The sequence below is a fragment of the Lampris incognitus genome, chromosome 2, assembly GCF_029633865.1.
Source record: "Lampris incognitus isolate fLamInc1 chromosome 2, fLamInc1.hap2, whole genome shotgun sequence".
Lineage (NCBI taxonomy): Eukaryota > Metazoa > Chordata > Actinopteri > Lampriformes > Lampridae > Lampris > Lampris incognitus.
In genome coordinates this window covers 49,338,105-49,361,309 of record NC_079212.1, presented here as the reverse complement: position 1 = coordinate 49,361,309, position 23,205 = coordinate 49,338,105, and the positions used below count along the sequence as shown (strand labels likewise).

At 49.7% G+C, this 23,205-nt stretch overlaps 1 protein-coding gene across 1 annotated transcript in view; it reads right to left on the bottom strand.

The window, feature by feature from the left end:
• Positions 1-22,693, bottom strand: part of snphb (syntaphilin b) — a 75,661-nt gene extending 52,968 nt beyond the window's left edge. The window contains exon 1 of the mRNA XM_056299946.1: positions 22,659-22,693. The gene's annotated coding sequence lies outside the window, so the exon portion shown is untranslated. The remainder of the gene's footprint in view (positions 1-22,658) is intronic.
• Between the last annotated feature and the right edge of the window lie 512 nt (positions 22,694-23,205).

Here is a 23,205-nt window from a genome sequence, read left to right as displayed (position 1 = left end):
ATATATATATATATATATACACTACCGTTCAAAAGTTTGGGATCACCCAAACAATTTTGTGTTTTCCATGAAAAGTCACACTTATTCACCACCATATGTTGTGAAATGAATAGAAAATAGAGTCAAGACATTGACAAGGTTAGAAATAATGATTTGTATTTGAAATAAGATTTTTTTTACATCAAACCTTGCTTTCGTCAAAGAATCCTCCATTTGCAGCAATTACAGCATTGCAGACCTTTGGCATTCTAGCTGTTAATTTGTTGGGGTAATCTGGAGAAATTGCACCCCACGCTTCCAGAAGCAGCTCCCACAAGTTGGATTGGTTGGATGGGCACTTCTTGCGTACCATACGGTTAAGCTGCTCCCACAACAGCTCAATGGGGTTCAGATCTGGTGACTGCGCTGGCCACTCCATTACCGATAGAATACCAGCTGCCTGCTTCTGCTCTAAATAGTTCTTGCACAATTTGGAGGTGTGTTTAGGGTCATTGTCCTGTTGTAGGATGAAATTGGCTCCAATCAAGCGCTGTCCACTGGGTATGGCATGGCGTTGCAAAATGGAGTGATAGCCTTCCTTATTCAGAATCCCTTTTACCCTGTACAAATCTCCCACCTTACCAGCACCAAAGCAACCCCAGACCATCACATTACCTCCACCATGCTTAACAGATGGCGTCAGGCATTCTTCCAGCATCTTTTCATTTGTTCTGCGTCTCACAAACGTTCTTCTTTGTGATCCAAACACCTCAAACTTGGATTCATCCGTCCACAACACTTTTTTCCAGTCTTCCTCTGTCCAATGTCTGTGTTCTTTTGCCCATCTTAATCTTTTTCTTTTATTGGTCAGTCTCAGATATGGCTTTTTCTTTGCCACTCTGCCCTGAAGCCCAGAATCCCGCAGCCGCCTCTTCACTGTAGATGTTGACACTGGTGTTTTGCGGGTACTATTTAATGAAGATGCCAGTTGGGGACCTGTGAGGCGTCTGTTTCTCAAACTAGAGACTCTAATGTACTTATCTTCTTGCTCAGTTGTGCAACGCGGCCTCCCACTTCTTTTTCTACTCTGGTTAGAGCCTGTTTGTGCTGTCCTCTGAAGGGAGTAGTACACACCGGTGTAGGAAATCTTCAATTTCTTAGCAATTTCTCGCATGGAATAGCCTTCATTTCTAAGAACAAGAATAGACTGTCGAGTTTCAGATGAAACTTCTCTTTTTCTGGCCATTTTGAGCGTTTAATTGACCCCACAAATGTGATGCTCCAGAAACTCAATCTGCTCAAAGGAAGGTCAGTTTTGTAGCTTCTGTAACGAGCTAAACTGTTTTCAGATGTGTGAACATGATTGCACAAGGGTTTTCTAATCATCAATTAGCCTTCTGAGCCAATGAGCAAACACATTGTACCATTAGAACACTGGAGTGATAGTTGCTTGAAATGGGCCTCTATACACCTATGAAGATATTGCACCAAAAACCAGACATTTGCAGCTAGAATAGTCATTTACCACATTAGCAATGTATAGAGTGTATTTCTTTAAAGTTAAGACTAGTTTAAAGTTATCTTCATTGAAAAGTACAGTGCTTTTCCTTCAAAAATATGGACATTTCAATGTGATCCCAAACTTTTGAACGGTAGTGTATATATATATATATATATATATATATATATATATATATATATATATATATATAAACGGTGGACTGCTCCCTCCGGAGTGGGGATGAGTTGTTGCCTCAAGTGAAGGAGTTCAAGTATCTTGGGGTGAGGGTAGGATGGAGCGGGAGACTGACAGGCGGGTTGGTGCAGCATCAGCAGTAATGTGGACGTTGTACTGGACCGTTGTGGTGAAGAGGGAGCTGAGCCGGAAGGCAAAGCTCTCACTTTACCAGTCAGTCTTCGTTCCAACCCTCACCTATGGTCATGAGCTTTGGGTAGTGACCGAAAGGGTGAGATGGCAGATACAAGCGGCTGAAATGAGTTTCCTCTGTAGGGTGTCTGGGCTCAGCCTTAGAGATAGGGTGAGGAGCTCGGACATCCGGAGGGAGCTCGGAGTAGAGCCGCTGCTCCTTCACGCTGAAAGGAGCCAGATGAGGTGGTTCGGACATCTGATTAGGATGCTTCCTGGGAGCCTTCCTTTGGAGGTTTTCTGGGCACGTCCAACTGGGAGGAGACCCCGGGGTAGACCCAGAACTCTCTGGAGGGACTACATGTCCAATCTGGCCTGGGAACATCTTGGGATCCCCCAGGAGGAGCTGGAGGGCGTTGCTGGGTAGAGGGCCATCTGCTGTGCCCTACTTAGCTTGCTGCTACCGCGACCCAGCCCCGGAGAAGCGGCTGAGGATGGGATGAGATGAGATCTATATGTATCACCCACTAAATCTTTCAGATTGAAGTCCATATAACTGCATGCATCCAGGTCCGTCTACAGGGTTTGACACGAGGGTTCTTTGGATTTTAAGGTTCCTGCTGAATTAATATGGGGGAACGGAGGGTAATGTCAAAGCTGATGTTGTTGAATGTTTTATGTGATCCATCTGGCTGGGTCACAGCTGGCAGAGGCCTGTTCCTCACAGTGTATTCCAGATAATTAAATTCACGAGGTTGTTGATTAACACAGACGCCTAATGGCTCTTAATGCACTTCGTTTGCTTATTTGTTCTAACACAATATTTAACAAACAGCAGATTATACATCTGTATAATGTGAGGACAAAATGTGTGATAATGTTCTAAGTGGTGAAGATACACCTTCGGCAGGGAGTCACCAGAAGGACTCACTTGATCAGAGACGCCTTTCTTATCGAGTGCTCAGCAACCCGTCGATTCTCTGGGCCAAAGGCACTTTTTCAATCCGGAGAAGAGAGTAACATGTTTGAATGAAACTCTGAATATACAAAAATAAAAATAAAAATAAAAGAATAACAAAGAAATATAAATAAAGCTTTGAGCACCGTTTGTAGGGGTCAAGGCTGTGAGTAGAGGACTTGCATAGGGGTGGCAGGAGGTAGGTAGGACCTCAAACAATCAGAAGACAACATGGCTGGATATAGAGGATATATGCATGATAAGCAGGGGAAATTTGACTAATATCTTGCCCTGGAGAACCTGTATAATATTTTACAAAAACAAACTGATCCTTCAGGAGAAGCAGTATTTAAAGGCCCTGGCTATGATGTAGTGGACTACAGTGTAGAGTCTTCACCTGGAGCTCCACCTTGCCGTGGTGGAGAAGCTTGCGTGTATCAATGATCCCAAGAGCTATGCCATCCGGAGCTTGGCTCCTGGTAGGGTCACCCAAGGCGGACAGGTCAAAGGTCAAGGCGGAGGTTCCAGATGAAGTGCGATCCAACAAAGACCTCAACGGCGGAACTGGTGGACGATGTCTTCGGGTCACAACGGCAGTGAAGGTGGATGGAGGCTGCAACAGAGGGTGGTCCCTGATTGTTTTGGTTCTCCATGCCATTGGACTCTGGCCACCCCCTGCCAAGGACCATGTGGTGGCTGCAGGAGCAGCAACCACTCCACGTAAAAAGCCATCACGTGCAGGCGTCCTCCTGTTATGTAACTCCAGGCTCAGCCTTTACATCCACTCGAAGACCCAGAGGGACCCAGAGGGAGGACGGTCATACTCGAACCCGGGTGACCGCCAATGATGATGATGATGCTTGTAAAGTCACAGATGCAGGAGTGCTTGTCAGAGGTGTAGACAGTAGAAGCACAGCTTCACTGGAGAGGCCCACCTTTCTGCTTCGTTGGGCTTTCAGTGACTTCTCTCAGATCCATTTACACACAGTGGCCTCCAGCCACGTGCGGCTTTCATTCCAACCAAACACTAAACAAGCTGGTTTAACTCTCCATCTCTGATGGTAAGATCTCACCATAATTGCATTACTAACTTGTGGCTACCAACTGCATGCAGATATTGCGTACAGTAGATGCTGCAAAGAACTGTGTCTCGGAGTGAAGGCGATCCAGGTAGAAAGGGATTCTCCAAAGCGTGCTCATTGTCAATTCAAAGACATCAAAGCTTGTGCTTCCTCTGCTACCAGCCAAACTGAGCCAGCACTGACTATCCTAATGCAGCAGGAACGTATGTGCATGTCAGTGCAGGACGACCTCTGGGAGTGTGACAGGCAGGGAGGGCAAGCATGTCCTCCAACACCAGTCGCCATTGCTTCAGATCAAACCACATGACAGGATGCTCACACAGGATTTATGATAAGTCAGGCCTGTTACGTAACGTTATCCCGCCCCACAGACGGTCCGTGCGAGGTGGGCACGCGAGATAGCTCCTCCGCTGACGAGAGGAGAGGACGCGGAGTAAAGCGAGGTGGGCGCTGAAGTGGAGAAACGGTGGATGAGAGAGAAGCGGGAGAAAGAGGGGAGGCAGAGCGAGATGGTGACAGTGAGTGAGAGAGAGCTGCAGGAGAAGAGGAGGGATGAAGGGATGACAGAGGGAGGGGATGATTCATGGAGGGTATGAGGGGGAAAGAAAGTGAAAGGGAAGAGAATAGATTGGAAAGTACAAAAAGGGAGGAGTGAGCAGAGGAGGGAGGTGAGGATGTTAGAGGACAGACAGCTTTGGAGACACCGCCTGCAGACATCAGTCACACTGCTGTTCCCCCGTCTGTGGCTGCAGCAACACACTGCAGGCTCTCCAACCAAAGTCAGCATGCGTCCTAGCAGGACGTGACCTTGTCTGATCCCGCACATGCCAAGACCCAGTACTGCACAATATGTGTGTGTACATCTTCCTGTTCAGCTCTGTGTTTTTGAGGAATATTTGGAGTTTGTAGATGTGGTATGAGTTTAAATACTTGGGGTTGACTGTCCAAAGTAACGGGTAGTGCAGAAGAGGGGTGAAGAAGAGGGTGCAGGCAGGGTGGAGTGGGTGGAGAAGAGTGTCAGGAGTGATTTGTGACAGAAGGGTACCAGCAAGAGTTAAAGGGAAGGTTTACAAGATGGTAGTGAGACCAGCTATGTTGTATGGTTTGAAGACAGTGGCACCGATGAAAAGACAGGAGGTGGAGCTGGAGGTGGCAGAGATGAAGATGATAAGATTTTCACTGGGAGTGATGAAGAAGGACAGGATTAGGAACGAGTATATTAGAGGGACAGCTCAGGTTGGACGGTTTGGAGACAAAACAAGAGAGACAGGATTGAGATGGTTTGGACATGTGTGGAGGAGAGATGTTGGGTATATTGGGAGAAGGATGCTGAATATGGAGCTGCCAGGGAAGAGGAGAAGAGGAAGGCCAAAGAAGAGGTTTATGGATGTGGTGAGGGAGGACATGCAGGTGGCTGGTGTGACAGAGGAAGATGCAGAGGACAGGAAGAGATGGAAACGGATGATCCGCTAGCAGCTGAAAGTAGTAGAGTAGTAGTAGTAGTAGTAGTAGTAGTAGTAGATGTGAAGCACCTCACAAGGCTGGCTTCTAATTCACTCCCTCACAAACTGACAGTTAGTCTCATGTTCAGGTGTGTGCACCATTTGTGTAGATAAAGCTACTTGCTGTTGGAAGACGTTAAACGTTTTTGGGGTGGTTCTTTTTTCTGTTTTCAACATTATAATCCTCATTGGTAGTAAAATTGTCAAAATATGTTCTTTCTGCTCTCCCATCATCGTCCTATTTTTTGGGGGGGGGGTTGGACAAACACACATAATTCCATAAAACATTACACACGTTCCACAAATTCAAAATTCAACAAATATGTGCTGTGGGACCAGAGTATAAATATCACACGCTGGGACAGGGGACCCCAATATGATACAGGGGACCCCAATATGATACAGGGGACCCCAATATGATACAGGGGACCCCAATATGGAGAGATTATAAATCCATCTGTCCAGCACATGTTCAGACCTGCTGAGGGAATCGTGGGCTAGATGAACAGGGTAGAAATCCTTCATAGTCTGTCTCTTAAATACGTTTGATTACCTGTTCAACAAGGAGAGAGAGAACACTGAGAAAGAACAGAGTCATGCGACTCTCCTCTCCTCCTCCCCCATCCCCCTCCCCCAGCACACAGCAGTGGAAATGGGAGTCAGAACTTGTACAGTTGGGCTGAAATGGTTACCTGGTAACTGGACAGTGGACGTGGACTCTAGAGGACAGAAGGTGATCTGCTGTCATGTGCACGTTCACAACAAGCAAAACACCTATTCAGCCTCTCACTTCTTTGCTTGTCGTATTTCCTGTAGTCATAGGCGAGCAGGCCCCCACAGTGCGGTGTGTGGTGTATGTTGTGGCCCTGTGTACATGCGGTATGTCACGCAGAAGGTAAGATTTGCTTGTGTGTGGGTAAATCACAAAAGTACAAGTTGTATGCATGATTCGCTCATTGGTTTCCTACCTGTAAGACATCACGGCTGTCTCTGGCTGTTTCCCTACCTATCTCCAACATCTTATTTGGTGGAAATACTACCAAAATGTCTTAGATTAAAAACAAAACAAAATCCATATTACTGATAGCAGGGCTGGGCAATAATTCAATATTATTGTTTATCGTCTGTTAGTGGTATTGCATTTGTTGTCAAAATCAACAATAATTTTAATGTTAATATGAATAAAGGAATTAATCTAATGTTAATTAATTGAGATTGACAGGCGGATTGGTGCAGCATCCGCAGTAATGCGGACGTTGTACCGGACCGTTGTGGTGAAGAGGGAGCTGAGCCAGAAGGCAAAGCTCTCAATTTACCAGTCAGTCTTGGTTCCAACCCTCACCTATGGTCATGAGCTTTGGGTAGTGACCGAAAGGGTGAGATCGCGGATACAAGCGGCTGAAATGAGTTTCCTCCGTAGGGTGTCTGGACTCAGCCTTAGAGATACGGTGAGGGGCTCGGACATCCGGAGGGAGCTCGGAGTAGAGCCCCTGCTCCTTCACGTCGAAAGGAGCCAGTTGAGGTGGTTCAGACATCTGATTAGGATGCCTCCTGGGCTCCTTCCTTTGGAGGTTTTCCGGGCACGGCCAACTGGGAGGAGACCCGAGGTAGACCCAGAACTCGCTGGAGGGACTACATGTCCAATCTGGCCTGGGAACGCCTTGGGATCCCCCAGGAGGAGCCGGAGGGCGTTGCTGGGGAGAGGGATTATGATGGGCTGATGATGACATGAGATGAGATTAACAATGATGAGAATCTATTTCCTAAATTTTCTCACTAAATTAATTACGTTTTCTTCATTAATCCCCTTGGGGAAATTCAGTTACTGCAAATTAACCCATCCTAGCTGTGATCCGTGTAGCTAGGAGCAGAGGGCTGCCACCTTCACGCTGCGCCCGGGGACCAACTCCAGTTCTTTTCCCATTGCCTTGCTCAGGGGCACAGACAGGAGTATAAACCCCAACATGCATGTTTCCTTTGATGGTGGAGGAAACCGGAGCACCCGGAGAGAAGCCACCACAGACACAGGGAGAACATGCAAACTCCACACAGAGGACGACCTCCCAAGGTTCGACAACCCCGGGATTCGAACCCAGGACCTTCTTACTGTGAGGCGACACTGTTAACCATTGGGCCGCCGTACCGCCCAATAGGATCTGTTATTTGAGGGAGTATTTCTTGTCCTGCGTGCACCCTACGGAGGAAACTCATTTCATCCGCTTGTATCCGCGATCTCACCCTTCCGGTCACCACCCAAAGCTCATGACCATAGGTGAGGGTTGGAACGAAGGTTGACTGGTAAACTGAGAGCTTTGCCTCCCGGCTCAGCTCCCTCTTCACCACAACGGTCCGGTGCAACGTCCACATTACTGCTGATGCTGCACCAATCCCCCTGTCAATCTCCCGCTCCATCCTACCCTCACTCCTGAACAAGACCCCGAGATACTTGAACTCCTTCACTTGAGTTGAGGCAACAGCTCATCCCCACCCCGGAAGAAGCAATCTGTGGTGGACACGTATTGGGGACAGAATTCAACCCAGGAACTAAGGGTTAAGTCATGGTTGCCCTGGCAGGTTAACGCAGGGTTAAGTTATGGTTGTCCAGCCAGTTTTCTGGTTATTCTTGCCACCTCCGCTCAGTCGAGCTGTGGTTTGGTTGTCTCTCTGATTTACCGTGGATTAAAGAAAGTTGCCTACACGGCTAAAGTGTGAACCTACGGTCTTCTCCGTTCCTTCGGCTCTACACTGGTGACCCCGACGTCGGTTTTCGGATAAGTTTTCTGAAACCACACACATTATGGCTACGAACGCCGTTGCAATTAAACTGCCGGAGTTTTGGGAGTCTTCCGCGGCTACATGGTTCGCGCAGGCTGAGGCACAGTTCGCGCTCAGAGACATAACAGCAGACGAGACCAGGTACTACTACGTAGTGTCAGCGCTGGGGGGCGCTACGGCTTCCAGGATAAGCGGTTTCATAACCAACCCACCGGCCGATGGTAAATACGCCGCACTTAAACATCTCCTCCTTGAAACTTTTGAACTGTCAACAACGGAGAGAGCACGTCGCCTCTTCGCAGTTCAGGGCTTGGGAGATGGCAAACCATCGGAGCTAATGAGCAGGATGTTAAACCTACTGGGTCAAGAAAAGCCATGTTTCCTGTTTATGGAGCTGTTTCTGCGCAACATGCCGCCCCACGTCCAGACTGCGCTCGCTAACTCCACCATCACTGATCCCCGTGAGCTGGCAAAGGAGGCTGACCGATTCTTCGTCGCTACACAACGTTCCTCCCATGCCGGGGTGCTGGCTCCTACCTTCACTGGCCCCCCGCCGACGTCGCGGGCGTGGCCCGACGGTGGCGCCACAGCATCAGACCGCTACAAGCCCTCTGGACTCTGTATGTACCACGCTCGATTTGGTGCGAAAGCTAAACGGTGCCGTTCCCCCTGCAACTACAGGCCGACGGGAAACGAGAGGGCCAACACTCAGTAGTGGCCATGAGTGTTGGCGATACGAGCAGGCTACTCTTCATCCTCGACACCATCTCCGGTCGGCGATTTCTTTGTGACACGGGCGCACAGAGAAGCGTGCTCCCTGCTACTGACGTCGACATCATGGGCGGGGAGCGGGGCCCCCAGTTGGCGACGGCTGACGGCAGCCCTATCCACACCTACGGCGTGCGGTCTGTAGAACTGTGTTTTGGTGGACAACGTTTCACGTGGGAGTTCGTCATGGCCAATGTAACGCTTCCCCTCCTCGGAGCTGATTTTTTGTGCGCTTACGGTTTGCTAGTGGACATTAAGAACAGCCGTCTGGCCGCCTTAACCTTCTCCTCCTTCGCATGTACGCGGAGGGAAGCGGCCTATGCAGGTCTAGCCAACTCTCTCTCAGAGGTAGACAAGTTCAACCGCCTCCTCGCTGAGTTCCCTGACCTCACCCAGCCTACCTTCTCTGCACCCACCGCTAAGCATGGGGTGGAGCATCACATTGCTACGAAGGGGCCCCCGGTCTACGCCAGAGCCAGGCGTCTCGACCCCGCCAAACTCGCCATTGCCAAGTCTGAGTTCGAGCACCTGGAACGCATGGGGATCATCCGCCGCTCTGACAGCCCGTGGGCGTCCCCACTCCACATCGTCGCTAAGCCTGATGGAGGTTGGCGCCCATGCGGGGACTACCGCCGACTAAATGACGCCACCACGCCCGACCGCTATCCTGTCCCGCATATCCAGGACTTTTCTGAAAACCTGTCTGGCAAATGCGTCTTCTCAAAAGTCGACCTGGTCCGTGGTTATCATCAAGTTCCCGTGCACCCCTCAGACATCCCCAAGACAGCGGTGACTACCCCATTCGGCCTATTTGAATTCCTACGAATGCCATTTGGACACAAAAACGCGGCCCAGTCCTTTCAGCGGCTGATGGATTCAGTGCTCTGTGGCCTTCCTATCATCTTCGTCTATTTGGACGACATACTCATCGCCAGCGCCTCCGAGGAAGAACACCTGTCCCATCTTCATGCCCTCTTCACACGCCTCAGCCAGCATGGGCTGATCGTCAACCCGGCGAAGTGCCGGTTCGGGCTGACAGCCATTGATTTCCTCGGGCACCGCATCACTGGGGACGGGGCAGTCCCCCTGCCCTCAAAGGTGGAAGCGGTGGCGGCCTTTCCGCGCCCCCAAACAGCTCGTGCGCTCAGGGAGTTCATCGGGATGGTGACATTCTACCACCGCTTCATTCCCCGAGCCGCCTTTATCATCCGGCCACTGTACGAGGCGCTGAAAGGCATGTCCCCCAACCAGGCGGTCGACTGGACAGCAGAGCGGGACCGTGCGTTCACCGAGACTAAAGCTGCGCTCTCCCAGGCTACCCTGCTAGCGCATCCTTCACCTACAGCGCCTATTTCCATAACCACGGATGCATCGGACTATGCTGTTGGTGCGGTTCACGAACAGTGGGTGGGGGGGGCTTGGCAGCCTTTGGCCTTTTTCAGTCGCCAGCTTACACCCCGAGAGCGCAAGTATAGTACTTTTGACAGGGAACTCCTCGGTCTCTGGCTCGCCGTCCGGCATTTCCGTTTCCTGCTAGAGGGCCGCGAGTTTACTGCGTACGTGGACCACAAGCCCCTCACGTTTGCCATGTCCAAGACGGCCGAGCCATGGTCCGCTCGCCAGCAGCGACAACTCTCCTACATTTCGGAATTCACTACCGACATCCAGCACGTCGCTGGTAAGTCTAACCAGGTAGCTGACTGCCTCTCTAGGGCAGTGATTGGAGCGGTCCACCTAGGCCTTGACTATGCACAGATGGCTGCTGACCAGGCCACGGACCCGAGCATCCTCCGTCTCCGGGCCTCCGACACGGGGCTCCGCCTGCAGGACGTTCCTTTCAGCGACACAGGTGTCACCCTCCTGTGTGACGTCTCCACAGGACAGCCCAGGCCCATCGTCCCGCACAGCTGGAGATGCCCCGTATTTGAAGCTGTGCACGGCCTCTCTCATCCAGGCGGTAAGCCATCCGTGCGCCTGACCTCTGCTAAGTTTGTGTGGGAGGGACTTAAGAGAGACGTGAAAGCGTGGGCCGACTCGTGTGTTGCCTGTCAGCGGGCTAAGATACACCGCCACATTAAGGCGCCCCTGGAACGCTTCGCAGTGCCGGAGAGACGATTTGACCATGTCCACGTCGACCTGGTTGGTCCCCTACCCCCCTCCCATGGGTTCACCTACCTCTTCACTGTGGTGGACAGGACTACGCGCTGGCCTGAAGCTGTTCCCCTGGCATCCACGACGTCTGCTGATGTGGCCCGGGCTTTTATTGGGTCGTGGGTCTCACGTTTCGGTACGCCTTCCGACCTTTCATCTGACCGCGGGCCACCGTTTACCTCAGAGCTATGGAATGCTGTGGGTGAGGCTCTGGGCGTCAAGCTTCATCGCACTACCGCCTACCACCCTCAGGCGAACAGCCTATGTGAGCGCTTCCACCGGTCCATGAAGGCTGCGCTTCGGGCTACTCTCAACGACTGCAACTGGGTCGACAAGCTCCCATGGGTCATGCTGGGCCTGCGGACCGCCCCGAAGGAAGACCTACAAGCCTCCTCTGCGGAGCTGGTGTACGGCACGCCGCTGCGAGTCCCAGGCGATTTCATGCCCAATGCAACGCGTCCCTGGTCAGCTGTGGACCAACGAGCCTCCTTGCTGGACGGGGTCAGAGCTTTCACACCCGTCCCTACCGCCCAACACGGCGCTCCGGTGTCCCAGGTGCCCCCAGGTCTGCAGTCAGCGGACTACGTGTTCATCCGTCACGACGCACACCGCCCCCCTCTGCAACCCCCTTATGACGGCCCCTTCCGCGTCCTGGAACGGGGAACTAAGCACCTGGTGGTGGATTTTGGGGGCACGGCCGAGCATGTTTCAGTGGACCGAGTTAAACCCGCACACCTGGACTTGACGCAGCCGTTGGAGTTAGCCCAACCTCCTCGTCGCGGTCGTCCCCCGGCTCCGCCTCCTCCCCCCGTGGAGGCCCGAGCTGCCTCTTCTGCTCCTCAGGCCGACCTCCACAGGCCCGCGTCAATGCCTCCCAGAGACACTCCGGCCCCTGTTACCCGGAGCCGCCGCGGGGGGACGACAGGCCATCCGCGCCTGCCTGACTTCGATTACTAGGGCGAATTCTGGGGGGGCTCATGTGGTGGACACGTATTGGGGACAGAATTCAACCCAGGAACTAAGGGTTAAGTCATGGTTGCCCTGGCAGGTTAACGCAGGGTTAAATTATGGTTGTCCAGCCAGTTTTCTGGTTATTCTTGCCACCTCCGCTCAGTCGAGCTGTGGTTTGGTTGTCTCTCGGATTTACCGTGGATTAAAGAAAGTTGCCTACACGGCTAAAGTGTGAACCTACGGTCTTCTCCGTTCCTTCGGCTCTACAAATCCATCATTTTCCGGTAGAGAACCACGGCCTCAGACTTGGAGGTGCTGAACAAGAACAAGTATCGTTTGAAAACTAGTTTTGATTTAATATTATACGTTACATTACCAAACCCAATGTGATGAACCTCGGTTGGATTCTTGAATATGGTATTTTTGCGTATGTGAGCAGATATCAGAATATATACCAAGACTGTGTGCAATTCCTTAAGATTGTTGTGTTAATAATATATTCCAATATCGCCCAGTACTAGCTGATAGATTACACATGATCAGGGTGGTAACAGGAGGATTTTGAACGCTAAAATTCACTGACCTTTTCATCAACCCAAGTAAAACGCTATGAATTATGACAGTTGTGCGTTTCCGTGGGCTGAAGGATGCTCGGCTGACCAGCTAGTGAAACGTCTGACTCTCTCTACATGATGTGCAAAACCAGCATATTGTAGCGAATTCGGGGGACAACGTAACCACAGGAACTGCCGCGGCCGGGACGCGAACCCGTATCGCCCGCACCGCAGGAGGCATCGCTAACCGCTAGACTAAAGTGTCAGACCCACGAGCCAGCGGCCAACGTGTCTTCTTATCCATGCACGTTACAATATGTTCTCCCATAATTGTCCTCCCTGGCAATTCTACTGAACATCCGAGATGAAAAGCTTCCCTCACATTTACATAATTGATGTGCGGGGCTAAGTGCAGCTTGGCACCTCTCCAAGGCAGTTTCTGTATCTGACTGGACGACGACGACCACACCGACACAGTCTATTACCATTACTACTACAACTATTATTATTATTATCATCATCAGGCCAGGCTGCACAGTCAGCACCTTGTATTGCCACAGCAGCTGCCCGACAGCCGTGTACCCTCACTACTGTGCTTCTCTCTGCAAGCTGGTCAATTACACATGAACACATGCGAAGACTGAAAGGGAGAGAATAACCGTGACGGAGGCTGTTACTGACACGTTTGTTAGATAAGGCATTATGCCGTTTTTTTTGGTCTGTTTATTTCCCCCACCCCCCTTTTTCTCCCCAGTTGTACCTGGCCAATCACCCCGCTCTCTGAGTCGTCCTGGTCGTTGCTCCTCCCCCTCTGACTACCACATGCCTTAAGCGACCTCTAACGGTCGTGCAAATAACGACAATCTGCTGTCTCGGGTGCCTCGTCATCATACGACCTTAAACCCACGATGGACAGAGGATAAAAGTATCTGTGGCATATTTCCTGCAGCCGATAGGGGGCGCTAATTTAGGAAACGCTCCTGTGGGTCGTATTAGAGCAGTGGCGCCCAACCCTGCTCCTGGAGAGCTACCCTCCTGCCGGTTTTCACTCCAATCCTGATTTAACACATCTGATTCAGTTAATCAAGGTCTTGGTCAGCAAGTAATTAGCAGAATCAGGTGTGTTCAATTAGGGTTGGAGTGAAAGACGGCAGGATGGTAGCTCTCCTGGAGCAGGGTCGGGCACCACGGTATTAGAGGGTAGGAACAAACGACCTATGTGGTCGTATGGGTTGGAGGACTTGTTGATTTACACAGAAGAGGTCACTTAGATGAGTGATGAAACGTTTCTCTCTATAAACATTGTATCCAGATGAACTGATTCAACTTTCTGCGATGAACTATGACGTCATCGCTGGCTCAACTGTCAACGTTACAGACAGAAGAGCAGTCATTCTTATTCCGATCGCCAGGTGTTTAAAATGTTAGCACGTTTATCTCATTTATTTTCCTCCTCCATAGTTTGAGAGCAAATGACTAAACTTCAGTAATATGTTGTGTTATCACCTATGTGTTTGCACGTTTTATTAGTGACAGTACCCACAATCCAAGTGGACCGGCGAGGGGATGTTGGGGACATTGTGGTGACGCTGATCAGCTGATCATAAACCGCTGAGCTATACACTGGCCTTGGGTTTGTGCAGATACTTCCATGGACCAGGTGTCATTGAGTTCAAATTCACAGTGACATATTGTTTTTTTTATTAAATTGATGATTTTTGCAAACGTGGTGGCAGTCAAAAACTCAAATAAGAACAGCAGATAGGGAGTTTCTCACAACTATAATAACTAATGAGCCAGCTGGGTACGTTTTCTTCTAAAATTATAACATACATGGATACTAGTGTTTGATTGTGTAATTCACCTTTGTAATTTCATGGTGCTGATCCATAAAATTGTTTGGTGGTCCCGAGCCCAGTCAGGGACGGGGGGAGTGAGGGCAGGGCTGTTAATATGAATCACTGCATTAGCCGGAAAAAAAATGTAAGCAAGAAAAGTTAATGAGTGACAGCTTTCCCTGACTGAACAACGGCCCGGGTGGCAGCGGACGTCAAACCCAGAAGTTTGGAGCTGGGGAGCTACCAGGTACCAGTTAGCAGTTTGGGTGTTGCAGAAAAAAAGTGTATCTGCACAGTAGACACCCCCCCCCCTTTAAAAGGAAGTGTTTAAAAACGCCACTAACAGAAAGGCTGCGGTGCAGTGCAGATGAGCAGGGTTTTATGCTAAGTGGAGGCTCGTGGCCTTAGCAGCACGAATGCACTGGGCCAATCCTGCAGAGTCATCCCGCGCTGCAGGGGATGCAGGGCCGCTTCATTAAGGGGCAGCGGTGCACAGCACAGCTCCTACTGGACAACCGACAAACACAACACAGACCATGCAGGGCACAGAGGGAGGAAAGCAAGGAAGGAAAAGGCAAGGAGAGGACAGCGGAGGAGAGGTGAAGATGGGGGAGGAGAGAGGGAGATGGAGTCGAAGGGAACCGAAAGCGACGCAGCACTGCTGAAAGAGTCAAGATCCGGACGGAGAGTTAAAGAAAGCAGGATGTGCTGTATGGGCAGGGCACGGAGGAGAATGCAAGATGAAAGAAACCAGAAGCAGCAAAGACTCAACAATTACATCACGTTCAGGCACATACAAGTAAAGCCATAAGGAATCGTCAAATAGGCACCTGTATTATAACAGACCACAGGTGTGACGACTCTTCATATTTTTATCAAGACAAAACTGAACAGAGTGAGCGGGTGAAATTCACCGACTGAAAAATTAGCCAAAATTAAATCACAGTGAAATTCTTAGTGATTTCCTTCCTTACAGGCAAATCCAGTTTTTTACCACCGGGTCTTATTTTGTAGTTTTTGCAATCTTGCATATCAGTTATGATCTCATTTTACTCACCAACTTTATTGTAGAGATTTGGGGCAAGGGAGCACCTTAGCTTTACCGTGATGTCTTACAGGGCAATGGAACACAAGTGTCAGACGGGTCTCAATAAGTCCAATTCAACCCAACTATTTAAACCACACATTTGGAAGTGAAAATGAAAGTACAAGTTAAAAGTTATTACCGAAAAGGTTTAGCATTATCAGTGGTTGGTCACATTGCTGAGCTACTTTCTGGTTCAACTTGCCGGAATGACCAGCTTAGTTACCATAGGTGGTAGTAACAATGAATAAAGGACCTGGCCAGCACAACAGAGAAGATAATGGCAGATCATGTACAGTCGTACTGAGGCACCAGGGTTTCTTTGTTGTGGTTGTTGCTAACAGAATATGTTTAACGCTCAAGTTCGGTTGCCCAATAAGCAACAGCGTCTCTGCATTAGGGGCCAGTGGGGCCTGGCCCCACCAGATGTTGCCAGTAAAATTTACAATTCACTATCACAATTTCATGTAGGAGACACTTTTCAAAGCGACGTACAAGCAAGAATCTAGTCAGGAGGCGACAACGCAAGTAGGTGCCAAAAAACTAGGTTCAAGTCCAATAGGACATAGGTGTCAGCAGGCAGTGCACAAAGGCAATGCATAGGGTGCATAAAAGCGAGGAATTTTTTTAATTTTTAAATTAAAAAAAAAAAATTAATACTATCAGGTGTACTATTAGTTGCTGTTTTGTAAGAGAGCATCGAGGTCTTGAATTTGATGCATCATGCATGCAGCTACTGGGAGCCAGTGGAAGGATATGAACGGCGGGGTGACGTGCAGTTTTGGGTTGGTTGAAGACGAGATGCGCTGCCGTGTTCTGGATCATTTGCAGAGGTTTGAAAGTGCATGCAGGGAGATCTGCCAGTAAGGAGTTGAAGTAGTCAATAACAAGAGCCAGTAGCAAGTGTTGTGCTGCATGCTCAGACAGGTAGGGTCTAATTTTGCTGATGTTGTACAGGGAAAATCGGCACAACCGAGCAATCCAGGCCCCGTGAACCTTTAAAGATTAGTTGGTCATCAATCATGACACACAGGTTTTGGGCAGACTTTGTGGGCATGAGTTGGGTTGATCCGAGCTGGATATTGATCTGTTGTTGTAAGGACAGACTGGCTGGGATGACAAGGAGCCCAATCTTAGATAGGTTGAGCTGAAGATGTCGTTCTTTCATCCATGCAGAGATATCAGCAAGGCATGACGATATCCGTGCCGAGACTGTCAGGCGGGAATGATAGGAAGAGGTATCGTCAGTATAGCAACGGCATGAGAAACCATGGGAGCGGATAATTGCACCAAGTAAGGTGGTGTACATTGAGAAGAGAAGGGGACTGAGCACTGACCCTTGAGGTACCCCTGTGGACAAGCCGTTGCGCAACATGATCAATAATTCAGGGTAACAAGTAATATATTTTTTTCTTCATAACTAATATTGTTGCACGTTTATTGTATATGACAATGGTAGCGCTGTTCAATAAAATCTAAATAGCTTCCTGTACCTGTTGTGTAAAGGTCAGTACTTCTAGCAGTCTTCGTTTGGTGAACATGGGGCCCGTCAGTGTTCGTTTAACCAAGTGAGCAGTTGAAAACACTGCGCGTGTTCAACACGCTTTCAATAATGAGCTGTGGGGCACGATGATGTTGGCCCCATGCTGAGAGCGGCCAATAAAAAATGATAGGCTATACGTCAAGACGTTTTGGAAACGTCTAGCTACTCAGCTACACGCAACCCCATTTGACACCATGGGGCAACAGAGGGTAAATGCCCTTGCTGTGCTATCAATTGAAAAATCAATTCATTCATGGATTGTGGACTCGGACAGAAAAGTTATTTTAAAGTAGTTTGCTCAGTTAAAAGATCCGCGTGCATCTTTTCATTCTTTTCAAGCAATGAACGTCACTGGTGAGTCTAATTTGCATTATTACAAGGCGTGTTATTTTGGCTGCAGGTTAAAGCCCGGAAAGCAATGGGGTTCCCTGCTCTGAAATGCTGCGTTGGATGTGTTATTACAGTCGCAGACCACATGACCATACACTGCTTGCCAGGGATTAAAGATTAAATTGGGCTGTCCGGGGCTCAGCACTGCCGCATAGCACCTCAAACGTAGTTGGAGTTCAGAAAGAAAGATACACAGGAGAGTGTACTTACAGAAAGATGTTATTGTCATCGTCTGTAGTTTTGCACACTGCCAGCAGTCTTTAGAATGACTTTGATTAACGTTTCAGTGTTCAGAGCAGAGGGTTGGCTTTACAGTTTGTCAAATGATAATAATCAGATTTTGCAGTCTATGTGCACACACGTGCACCCATGGCAACCCGGAAACCACAGAGACCCCCACGTAACAAGTCCCATCCTAACCCCTGCTGCTTGGTAACTTCGGATTTGTACTGTGATGCTGTGTAACAAGGCGATCTGCCGTTATTGATGAGCGTCACTCATATCACTGTCTCCACCTCCGCCAGCTCCTGCACCACGTTACGTTAATCACAGAAAGTTGGAGCAGGTCATCTGGACACGACGTTTATAGAGACAAACGTGTCATCATCATCTAAGTGACCTCTTCAGTCTCAGCTGACTGCAGGTGCCCCACCCTTACAAACAATACAGTGGCATAACCACCCAAACCAACGACCGGTTTCATATGCAGACTGCCATGGCCATTAACAAGAGTTGTACTATACTATATGTGTACTATCCAGAGGATTGGGGAATGGTTGCACCACAGCCCTGTAAGACGGCGTCAGATGTACTCTTAGGCCACATAATGTTGATGTGCGTATTTGTGATTTCATTCATTGATGAGGTGTTGAAGATGAAATGTTGAAGATGATAAGATCTTCACTGGGAGTGATGAAGAAAGACAGGAATAGGAACGAGTATACTAGAGGGACAGCTCAGGTTGGATGGTTTGGAGACAAAGTAAGAGAGGCAAGATGGAGATGGTTTGGACATGTGTGGAGGAGAGATGCTGGGTATATTGGGAGAAGGATGCTGAATATGGAGCTGCCAGGGAAGAGGAGAAGAGGAGGGCCAAAGAGGAGGTTTATGGATGTGGTGAGGGAGGACATGCAGGTGGCTGGTGTGACAGAGGAAGATGCAGAAGACAGGAAGAGATGGAAACGGATGATCCGCTGTGGCGCCCCCTAACGGGAGCAGCCGAAAGTAGTAGTAGCAGTAGTAGTAGTAGTAGCAGTAGTAGTAGTAGTAGTGGTAGTAGTAATGGTAGTAGTAGTGGTAGTAGTGGTAGTAGTAGTAGTAGTGGTAGTAGTAGTAGTAGTAGCAGTAGTAGTAGTAATAGTAGTAGTAGTGGTAGTAGTGGTAGTAGTAATGGTAGTAGTAGTAGTAGTAGTAGTAGTAGTAGTAGTAGTAGTAGTAGTAGTAGTAGTAGTGGTAGTAGTAGTAGTGGGAGAAGTAGTGGTAGTAGTAGTAGTAGATTCATTGATGAGGTGTATTTGTGTTGGAATTCATTGAGTCAGTAGGTTTGTGTGTAGATTCACTGACGAGCCGAGTGCTGCTCACCAGGCTTTCTGTGCCAGAGATGCCAGTGTCGATAAGGCACCATTGTAAAGCAGTGTCTAGTGCTGCTCCCGTGTCCAAACTCTCCTAAATGAAGCCGGTGAGCAAAACGATACCATAGAGCACTCCGGCATGAGTCTTGTCAGCTGGCCTGTCTCAGCTGCAGAGCGTCGCTGTGGTTCGTCTTCGCTAGCCTCAGAGCGGGCCTGGCAGTGCCTTCCCTTAGTCGCCTCGGGGCCAGCTCACGCTACAGCCTCACAGGACTGTGACCAGATTCAGCCTTAATCGGACAGCCCTGGATGAAAACCATGCGGCATTAACAGGCTGACTGACGGCGCTCCGGGTGGTCCCGGGCCCCTCCTCGGGCCAGAAGCTCAAAAATATCTCAGAGCAGGAATTTCTTATTAGGGGGCGAAGGGATGGCAATGGAAGGCATTACAGACTTGGTGTGTTACAGTCTTAGTAATCACACCAACAGCTCACCAGGCTCATTTTCCATCAAAGCCACGAAAAAGGAAAGAGTACCAACGGAGCAGGAAATCAATGCTGACAGCCTGTAATCAAATAGGCCTACACACCACGTGGGAGGGGATGGGAGCCCACACATCTGTGTCGCTCCTTCCCTACTCTGGTCTCTATTTACGAAGAGGATGATACAGGACATAATGGACCAGGCTACTGTTAATAGCATTGCCTGCTATGCAGAGCGTCGAACCATCTATGTGAAAGCTACAAATACAGGTGTCAGAAGAGCACCCCATCCCCAACCTCTATCAGAACTTTACAGAACAGGGTTATTGCCCTCGGTGTGGTAGCAGATGGTGCTGTAGCTGTGGTTGGTTGGGGAAGCCGGCAGGCGCGTCATTTAAAAGTGAGTTTCCAAGATTCTAAGTGTTGGTTATAATCTTTATTTGTACCTTATGCATTTACACAATGCATTTGGCTGATTTGTCTCCTGCTCCTCCTCACCCTGCAAACAGTACTCCGACTGTCCTGCCAAGCCGGCGTGAAATTAGAAAATGGTGTGAGAACGAGGACAGCTCACAACAAGTCAAACCCTCTTGATGATTTTTGACACAACACCTCTCTATGAGGCGACAGGGTAGCTTAGTTTGCTTTTTTGTTTTTTTGTTTTGTTTTTTGGACCCCCCCCCTTTTCTCCCCAATTGTATCCGACCAATTACTCCACTCTTCCGGGTCGTCCCGGTCGCTGCTCCACCGATCGGGGGGGTGGTGCACCAACGGGAGGCCTGCAGACTACCACGTGCCTCCGATACATGTGGAGTCGCCAGCCGCTTCTTTTCACCTGACAGTGAGGAGTTTCACCAGGGGGACGTAGCGCGTGGGAGACTCACGCTATTCCCCCCAGTTCCCCCTCCCCCCGAACAGGTGCCCCGACCGACCAGAGGAGGCGCTAGTGCAGCGACCAGAACACATACCCACGGCCAATCAGCTCTGTGCATAACTGTAGTCCACTGACTTCCGGTTTCTACTGCAGCGGTCATACCAGTTTCCTGTTTGTTGGCGCGTGGCATTGACAATGGCATATTTTTCGCGATGCCTGCAAGAGTTACCATGGAGAAATGTCAACGACATGCACACAACTTTTCACACACTTCCCCCTGCACCTACCAGCACACGGGTGGAAAGTTTCAAGTTGTACATATCAAGTTATGTCCACAATGATGATGATGATGATCTTCATCCTCACATGTCGTTGACATTTATCCAGGAAGTGGAAACCGGAAGTCAGTGGACTACAGTTATGCACAGAGTCGATTGTGTCTGTAGGGGCGCCCGACCAAGCCGGAGGTGACACGGGGATTGGTAGGCAACGCAATAGACCGTCGCGCCACCCGGACGCCATTCTCAACTAAACCCTTGACTGGACGAAACACGTCACGGAGCAGTGAAGTGGGGTTGAGGTGGTACGTTTCCCACTAATGTAGGCTGAAGCCATTATGTTAATGGTTTCATCACATCTACAACTAGCAGAGCATTTACATGCAGGCTCTCACTGTCAGGCATCGATCTTCAGCCTGACAGAAAAGGATAATAGCTCATCACTGACATGGGACTGAATGAATAATCCATTAGCAGAAATACTAACAGACCCCGCCATGGCAGCAGTAACATCACACAACGCGCTTCACTGACACACTAAGTGTGCAGCAGTAGAATCAAAGGAGCCTTGAGGTGAAGTGGGACGTTTCCACCATGGACACCTCAGGACAAACAGCACGTGATGGAGATGACTGCTAAACAAACAGCATGTGATGGAGATGACTGCCAAGTCACCATGACTACAGTCTCTCCTCCGCTTCTGCGGAACGTGCGCAGGAGGGCAACTGTCACTGGCTGCGATGGTCGTGGAAAAAATAAAAAATAAAAAAGCACCAGGCGCCCGCTGCTGTCAAGGTGGCAATGCAGAACAGGATGCAGCCGATCTGTGCCATAATACAGCAAGCAACACGGGTTCTGCTCTCCAAGGCTGCAACATCTGGATTTCTGCATAGTCCAGCACAGCTGGAACTCCTGTTTGGAGCAGCAACAAAAAAGGCACTAGCCTACATATGTGTTTATAACCAAATGAGGCTTTATAGTGTTGTGTGCTTGCAAGAGGTCCACTACACTGCAAGTGTTGGTCATACATACTGAAGCATTATGAATGAAATAAATCACAGTTAGAAGAGTCAGTTCCTTTAGTAGGATTTTGGATGGACGTCTAAATGGTGGCCTTACTGCACATCCTTATTTCTGGCGGCGCAGGGGCAGAAACAAGGCAGCACAGCTCACGCGTGCATCGTCAGCCTAGTGACTCACCACGGGACGGTGACGGGACCGGGGTCCTGCTCATATCTGGCAATATGCACAGCGTTACGTCATGCCAACACAGCCTTTTGAATCCCGAATTCGGCGATACGAAGGGATTCAGACACGCAGCTGCTGAGTCACGCTGCCACCGGCGCAAAACCACAAGACCCAGAAAGCGGGTCTTTATAACGTGTCACGAAGAGCCTGCACGACGTACAAGATAAAATGCTGCAAGGTCAAACTGCAGAGCTACTTAACCCGTCACGACTTGGCTCCCTACCGACACGGCAGATACTTTGGGCTCCAGAGAGCCGTTTCTTAACGCTGGGCCCCAATTTCCTCCCATACCGCATGTAGTGTGCACCCTGTATAGCTCGATGCGGGGTGAAACGTTAGGGCATGCAGCACGAGTGGTCCGCACGTTTCCCGTATCGAGCCCGACCGCCGCGGAGTTGACGCGCATCCATCTGCGCACGCGATGACAAGGCACGCAAACATCTGGCGGAGCGCAGTGCGCAGCGTCCTCCCTCAGCTGCAGCAAATAGATAAACAGAGGTGGCGTGAAACAGCCTTACCCCCACCTGGGCACCGTCTCGCCAACAGCAAAGCCGTGTCAAGTACACACTTCTGCGCCCACAGCACCGCAACAACTCCGTTTAATCATGCTTGTTTTTTTTTGTTGCACAGTCCTTGATGTGTCCTACACTCTCCTCCATACGCGCGCGCTTCCTGACATGTCAGCGGCGATGACACCGCTGCAGACGAAGACGCTCCTGCAGCTTCCTCCCTTTGCACGGGAACCGGTCAGGTGTGGGCTGGCTTACCTGCACCCTTCCGCAGCGGCTGCTCCTTCCACGGCTCCATTGCGGCGAATTTGTTGTCACCCTCGGTTCCCGTCTTCACGCAGGGACTCCGCTCCGGCGGGGATCCTCGCGCACACACACGCCCAGGGCTGCGGGACGGCGGGCACGAGTGAAGCGAAGGAAGCGTTTGCGTCGCGTGACGTCACGGTTTAAAGGGAAACACCAGGACATGGACTCGGACAGGGGCGCAGTCTTCAGTACCAGGTTGTGCTGCTCCTGTGTGTCGGTTGTGCCAGAATATCCGGTGTGCTGAGAGCACGCGGGGAAATTACATTTATAGATGTATGTGTGTGTGTGTGTACAGTATGCACGTGTGTATGTATGTATGTATATAAATACAATTATTATTATTATTACTATTATTATTATTATTATCATTATTATTATCAGGAATCAGGAACAATTTATTGTCATTTCTTAGACGTACTTGCATACACAAAGAAATGACTTTTCGTTCCCCCAGCCCACAGCAGTGTAACACACACACACACGCACACACACGCGCACA